General features: G+C 40.4%; 1 long non-coding RNA gene across 1 annotated transcript; it reads right to left on the bottom strand.

The window, feature by feature from the left end:
* Nucleotides 1–262: 262 nt before the first annotated feature.
* On the bottom strand, nucleotides 263–1069 carry LOC131311153 (uncharacterized). The gene is made up of 2 exons (XR_009195418.1): nucleotides 938–1069; nucleotides 263–399 (listed from the first exon to the last, which is right to left on the bottom strand). It is a non-coding gene; the product is annotated as an uncharacterized LOC131311153 (long non-coding RNA).
* Nucleotides 1070–7609: the final 6540 nt, after the last annotated feature.

Here is a 7609-nt window from a genome sequence, read left to right as displayed (position 1 = left end):
GCTCAACCCTTCATTTTCAGGTGCAAATTCAGAGCTGTAGCATGGAGTGTTGTGCATGCATTGATTGGGAACCTTTTGAAAGCTGACATGAGGAAATGACATTGTCACTCTTTCGAATTTCTTTAAAAGATGTTGTCACGACCCAAATCTAGCGGATTTGAATATCGTGACTGGCCAGTGAGTCCGTCTCACCAAAGGCCTCTATTGACCCTCGTTTCTTTTCTTTTTTCAAAAAGAAATAACCATAACATTTATGGAAGCCTTTTCTAATAACCAACAATCACTATTAATTCATTATGCTAAGATCAACATAGGCTACACTCTTCTCTTATTCATTACATAACCATAACATAAGCTTAATAACTTTGTTACTCTGCCCGCCATTCTAATCCTGATTACCTGAAAAAGGAAAGATTTCAACAACATAAGCCACTGCTTGTGTGAGATTATTGATTATCAAAGTTACATGACCTACCATGGAATCTTTTTATGATCAAATAAACACAAGGAACATAACTTCAATTTTTCAAGGCTTGAACTGTAACCCAAAATCATAGCTTCAGTTTTTCATGGCTTTAATTGTAACCAATATCATAAATAAAACCATACATACGATATACCATCCATCGATTACCGCCGGTACTGAGGGAGCGACCCCCAACGCATATATAGTGAATTGATCAATTCAAATGGACACCCGACTGTGCCCCTTTCCATTCCGCCCTTATTACGCCATTCCCACTAGTATCTTTAACGTCCCCTAGATTCAAGGACATCGTTCGGATGTATCGGTAATACTTTTTCATATACTGTTCAAATCATCATAATTCCATGGTATATTTGCTACAAAAGAATTCCATGTTAAATAACCATATTTTTGTAAGCCAAAAATATAATTTTACGAAAATTCATGTAACAGAGATAATTCATAACTCACCTTTCGTTCCGTCCAACTTGGCTTATGATCAATTACTTTCGAAGGGCTTGTATCTAATTCTTTTCCTCTTCTTTCCTCCTCTTTTCTCTCTCTCCCTCTCTCTCTCTCTCTCTTTTCTCCTCTTTCTTTTCTATTTACTTGGTGGTGTGTGTGGTGTGTGGAGGGGAGGGAAGGAGGCTTGCCTAGTTATACTAGTGAAAAGAAGGATCTAGATCATATCAAATCAAATCTACATCATAATCTAAACATAATCTTACATAATCTTATAATATCTAGCAATATCCAACAAAATCTATATAATATCTAATAAAATCCAATATCAAATCTTAGTGAATCCATATCAAATCTTAAGAATATCTAGAATAATCTTCCAAAATCTAGGTATATCTAAAATTCATTATATAATCTAACAATATCTTATAATATCTTTCCAAATCTATATGTAATCTAACAAAATCTAACTAAAATCTTGTAATATCTAATAGAATCATATCATATCTTATCATATCTTGTAATATCTAATAAAATCCACCTAAAATCTTATCATATCTAGCAAGATTTAGTGTATCTAGACTGATCTTGCATAATCTTTCATTATCTAAAATCTAAGGATATCATAATAGGATTTGATCCGACTCGCCCTATCATGAGATGTCGCCTCTTTCCGGATTAATTGTTTCGGTTCGCGGGGACAATGTTTACAAGGTTAGGGCAATAACGTTTTATAAATTGACACATATGCAGAAAATAAGTCAAACTAATTAGTTCCTAAATCCTAATGGTAAGTGGCCCGTTAAATTATTATCCCATTACTTTTACCTTATTCTTTTTTATTCTAAGAAGTCGGGGTATTACATCCTCCTCACCTTAAGAAGTTTGGTCCTCCAAACTTGGTGAAACTTAAGAGTTGAATGTAGTGCGATCATACCTTATTCAAAAAGCTCCAGGTATCGTGCTCTCATGTCATCCTCTTTTTCCCACGTGGCTTCTCCACCGGAATGGTTATCCCACCAGACTTTAACAAGTGGAATTATTTTATTTCTTAGTTGTTTTTCTTGACGATCCATGATCCTAACTGGTCACTCTTCATAAGTGAGGTCCTGCTTTAGTTCTATTGGCAGTGAGGCTAATACGTGTGCTGGGTCTGACACATAGGGCTTTAACATTGATATGTGGAAAACGTCGTGGATGTTGGCGAGCTCGGAAGTCAAGGCTAATCGATAAGCTATCAGTCCTACCTTTTCTAGGATCTCAAATGGTCCAACATATTTGGGGTTTAATTTACCTTTCTTTCCGAAGCGCAATACCCCTTTCATGGGTGAAATTTTTAGAAACACCCAGTCTCCTTCTTGAAATTCCACCTCTTTTTTTTGCATCCGCGTAATTCTTCTGACGACTTTGTGCAGCTTCTAATCTTTCTCGAATGAGTTTAATCCTTTCCATCATCTCCTGGACGATATCAGGTCCAGGTAACTGTGTCTCTCCTACCTCTGTCCAGCAAGCTGGAGACCTACATTACTTGCCATATAAAGCTTCATAAGGAGCCATGCCAATGCTTGCTTGATAACTGTTATTGTAGGTGAACTCAGCTAACGGTAAATGTTCCTCCCAACTCCCTTGGTAATCCATCACGCAAGCATGCAATAGATCTTCCAAAGTTTGAATTGTCCGCTCCGATTGCCCGTCAGTCTGCGGGTGGAATGTTGTACTGAATCGTAACTCTGTGCCTAAGGCCTTTTGGAAGCTTTTCCAAAATCTAGATACAAATCTCGGGTCTTGGTCTGAAATTATAGTGACTGGTACTCCATGCAATCAAACAATCTCCCGAATATAAAGAGTAGCCAACTTATCCATTGAATGAGTTGTTCGTACTGGTAGGAAGTGTGCCGTCTTAGTAAGTCGATCCACGATCACCCATATTGAATTATTACCCTTCTATGAGCGTGGCAAACCAACTACAAAATCCATTGTGAGGTGCTCCCATTTCCATTCTGGTATAGGCAGAGGTTGTAACAATTCTGCAAGTTTTTGTCTTACAGCTTTAATCTGTTGACACAAAAGGCACCGACTTACAAAGTTAGCAATGTCTCTCTTCATGCCCATCCACCAGAAAACTTTCTTTAAATCTTGATACATCTTCATGCCTCCTAGATGGACGGAAAGTTTTAAGCTATGACTTTCTTCCAAAATCCGTCGCTTGATATTTGAAACATCAGGAACACAGATTCGACCTCAAAATTTCAGCATATCATCCACTACCACGAAGTCAGGATGCGGAGCTGCCTCAATTTGTTCACGGATCTTCTGTAGCTTAGGATCTTCTTTTTGGTTTAATTTTATTTCCTCCAATATTGCCGGCCGGGCAATGATAGCCGTACAAATGGCATTGAATCCTTGAATTACCATTTCGAGACCCATTCGATCCATTTCTTCCAATAAAAGTGGTTGCCTTGTGATAACATAGTTTAGGGCTTTTGTTGTCTTACGACTCAAAGCATCTGCAACAACGTTGGCTTTTCCTGGATGGTACTGGATTCCGACATCGTAGTCTTTTAGCAATTCCAACCAACGGCGCTGTCTCAAATTCAGCTCTTTCTGCGTAAAGATGTACTTCAAACTCTTATGATCTGTATAAATTTCCAATGATACTCCATACAAGTAATGCTGCCAAAATCTTCAAGGCAAAAATTATTGCAGCTAACTCCACGTCGTGTGTAGGGTAGTTCTTTTCGTGAGGCTTTAATTGTTCAGAAGCATAGGCTATGACCTTTTCGTGTTGCATTAATACGCATCCCAATCCTTGCCGGGATGCATCACTGTAGATTACAAATCCTTCGGTTCCTTCTGGCAGTGTAAGAACAGGTGCTGTTGTTAGTCTTCGTTTCAGCTCCTGAAAACTTTGTTCACGCTTTTCTGACCACACAAAAGGCTCTCCTTTTCGAGTCAACTCTGTTAATGAAGCGGCAATTTTAGAAAAATCTTTAACAAATCTTTGATAATATCCGGCCAAGCCCAAGAAACTATGAATTTCTATCACTGTAGTTGGTTTTGGACAGTTTATGATCGCTTCCACCTTCTGCGGATCTACTGCAATTCCTTCACCGCTGATGACGTGTCCAAGGAAGACCACCTTGGTTAGCCAAAATTCACATTTCTTGAATTTGGCAAACAACATTTGGTCTTTCAGCGTTTGGAGAACGATTCGTAAGTGTTCTGCATGTTCTTCTTCATTTTTGGAGTAGATGAGGATATCATCGATAAAGACTATTACAAGTTCATCCAGGTATTGCTTAAATACCTGGTTCATCAGGTCCATAATAGCTGCTGGTGCGTTAGTTACTCCAAAAGGCATGACCAGAAACTCGTAATGTCCATATCGAGTTCGGAACGCCGTCTTCTCTACATCGTCTGCTTTCACTTTTAGCTAATGGTACCCCGAACGTAAATCAATCTTTGAGAACACACAAGCTCCTTGTAATTGATTAAATAGATCATCTATCCTTGGTAAGGGATATTTGTTCTTAAGTGTTACCTTATTTAGCTCCCTGTAGTCGATACATAGCCTCAGTGTGCCATCCTTCTTTTTAACGAAGAGCACAGGTGCTCCCCATGGCGACGTACTTGGCCTGATAAACCCCTTGTCCAACAGTTCCTGCAGTTGGGTCTTTAACTCCTTAAGCTCAGCTGGAGCCATACGATATGGGGCCTTTGATATTGGTTGGGTGTCTGGTATGACCTCTATCTTGAACTTGATCTCCCGGTCTATTGGAGTCCCTGGCAAGTCATTCGAAAAAACTTTCGAAAACTCTCGGACTACTGGAATATCTACCACCTCCTAGCTTGTTGGGGTTGATATGACGCTACAGAAGAATCCCCGGCATCCTTTCCTTAGCAGTCGTCGAGCATGAGTTGCGGATACTAGGTATGGAGGCGAAAATACTCCAACTCCTACAAATCAGATCTTCTCTCGTTCTGGACTACGGAGCTCGACACATTTGTTAGTACTGTCGATTGTGGCGTGGTTGGCACCGAGCCAATCCATACCAAAAATCGCATCAAAATGATTCATCTCAAGGGGTATCAAGTTAGCATGCAAACATATATCGTCAAAACGTACATCGCAATGCCTATAAATTGACGTGCAAACTACACCTTTACTCATTGGTTGCGACACCAACAAGTCATAACCGAGGGGTTCTGCTATCTTGGATATTTTTGTGACAAGTCGTGGTGAGATAAATGAGTGTGTTGAACCAAAGAAAGAATTAAGTCAAAAGTAAACGGTAAAACTATTATGGTTGATGTTGTTGCAATTGCTACGTATTTGCGCTATGAGAGGCTCGATGGAGATATGGTCAACTACCCTCGTGCTGATCCGATTGATTCGGATGTGGTTATCGGAGACCTTTATCTCACCATTCCTAATGTTGGGGTCCCTCCGCACAAACCGGGGAAGTTTAGAGATACTTATCGGATTTTGAATCAAGTGGTGCATTACAATCTCTATCCCCGTGGGGCAGAGAATAAGCCTTCGAGAAAGAGTGCAGAGGTGATGTATGTGTTCATGAATGATGTTGATTATAGAGCGGATTGGGCGAAGTTCATTTTTGGGCAGATTGTGGATTTCAAGGGGCATACTTTTGGCACGGCCCGTTGTCCTTTCCCGTGCATGATCACCGCTTTGCTAAGGCAGAAAGGTATTTCTAAAGGGGACTATAGGAAGCTCGAGGAACCATTTCCTAGCATCATCACTAAGGCTGTGCTTGTGAAAAGTAAGTCTCAATCCAAGGCTGCTGCAGCTGGTACATCGGCGGGACCATCAGCTACCATTCCTCCCAAGCCATCCCTATGGTCGGTGCCTGATCCTAAGGCATCGAAAGAAAGTATATAGAGAAAGCTTTGCTGTCAAAATATAGCTATTTGGAATTGCATTCAAAAGGAGAAAAAAGAGAGGAAGAAGTTAGTAAGGGAAGTTAGGGAGCTCAAGCACGAGTTGCATTGGCACACTCAGTACATCAAGAGTACAACAGATGAGTAGTACAAGGCACCGTCGAGGGTTAAGGAAGCTGAGAGTGAGGAGGAGGTCTTGTTTGAACTAGGGGCTGACGTTGGAGGACAGTGAGGAAGTTGTTTCGAGTCGGTGGTTCTTAGTAGTAGTAGTAGGTCAAATCCCTCTACTTGGTCGGGGTGCGTGGTGGTTGACAGCCCACATTTCTATCTTTTTATTGTCTTTAGTGGTTGAACTCGTATCTAGTAGTTAACAAGTTTTTGTTGTGGCCGGCATGTGGCCTATGACTTGGTAGTTGGAGTTGGTGGCAGCCAAAGGGTAGATAATCACGCTAGTATATGGTCGCCACCCCATTTTTCTAATCGTTCTTTCATTAAACCAAGGTCAATATATGCTTTTAAGTCCTTAGTTGATCCGTAGTATGCCTTTATTCCGTTTTGATTCAATTTGTGACGTAGTGCATATTTTAGTTCATGGCATGCCTTCTCTCGGTATTTTAGCTTATAGCTTTGTGTTTGCTAATTCTATTTCATGGTGCTCTCCACATATAGGGCATGGTATTTATCGTTCCCCATTGCCTGATTCCGAGCATTTATTATGGGATGTGGTTCGTTGCAATAGTGACATTTGTGATAGCTGTATCCTCCCTTTTGATCTTGGATACGGTCTTTTGTAGCTTATTCAGAATATGCTCAATACTTAGTGTTCTGTCATGGTTTTCAGCTGTTAGTTGCGAGTTTGAATAAATTTGTTTTTGGAACTCTTGCTAGTTGTTTAGATATAAGCATGTGCCTTAACTATTTTGTCGATCGGAAGGATTGTTAGTTATTTTTCTTAGTTTGTTTGTGTTGCTCGGGGCGTAGCAACGTTCAAGTTGGGGGGCATGATGAGCATCCAAGATTGTATAATCTTGATGCTAAAATCCTCCATTTTCAGATGTTTCTTTATTTAATTGGTTATTGTAAGTTCAATTTTGCACGTAAGGTGTTTCATCTAGTTTTGCAGGAAAAACGTGCCAATATAGCGTTTTTTATTGCAAATGGATGTTCCGGGCTCTAGTTAAGTGTTCAAGCACCCACCGGTACTAATCTCATTGTGATCGGGACGTATCCGATGTCATGCGGAGCCGTGTAGGACATTTGGTGGCCTAATTGGCACGGGTGGTGCCTAAGCGTAGCAAACCCCTCAAGTCAAGTGCGCCAAGAACGACCCTCAGAGTACCCGAGTACTCGAGACCATCATGTGCTGCACTTCCAAGCCCCTCGAGTCAAGTGACGATGCCTCAGAGATGCCATAGCAGGGTGGCTCAGCATTAAGCTTGAAGTTTGCAAATTCTGCAGACTGTTATCGATAACAAAGTGGATGTTATCGATAACATTTGTCCAATTTTGGTCCGGCCACCAGCGTAAAGGAACCTGATGTTATCGATTACATTGAAGAAGTAATCGATACCTTTGCACTATCTTGTTCCAGAATTTGTCCAGAGGCAAGGGGAGCGATAACAATTGTTTCTGGTATCGATAATTTCTTTCTACGGGGGATCATCAGAGTGATGTTATCGATACCTTTCCTTTGGGTATCGATAACTTTTGTCTCCAACAAATATTTTTCTTGTTTTTTCAAACTTTCCACTTATGGAAACTTTCTTTTAATAGGTAGCTTTT

The sequence above is a fragment of the Rhododendron vialii genome, chromosome 12a (genome assembly GCF_030253575.1).
Source record: "Rhododendron vialii isolate Sample 1 chromosome 12a, ASM3025357v1".
NCBI classification, from domain to species: Eukaryota; Viridiplantae; Streptophyta; class Magnoliopsida; order Ericales; family Ericaceae; genus Rhododendron; species Rhododendron vialii.
Note: the sequence above shows the minus strand (reverse complement) of the source record. Positions and strands in the feature narration are given on the sequence as shown.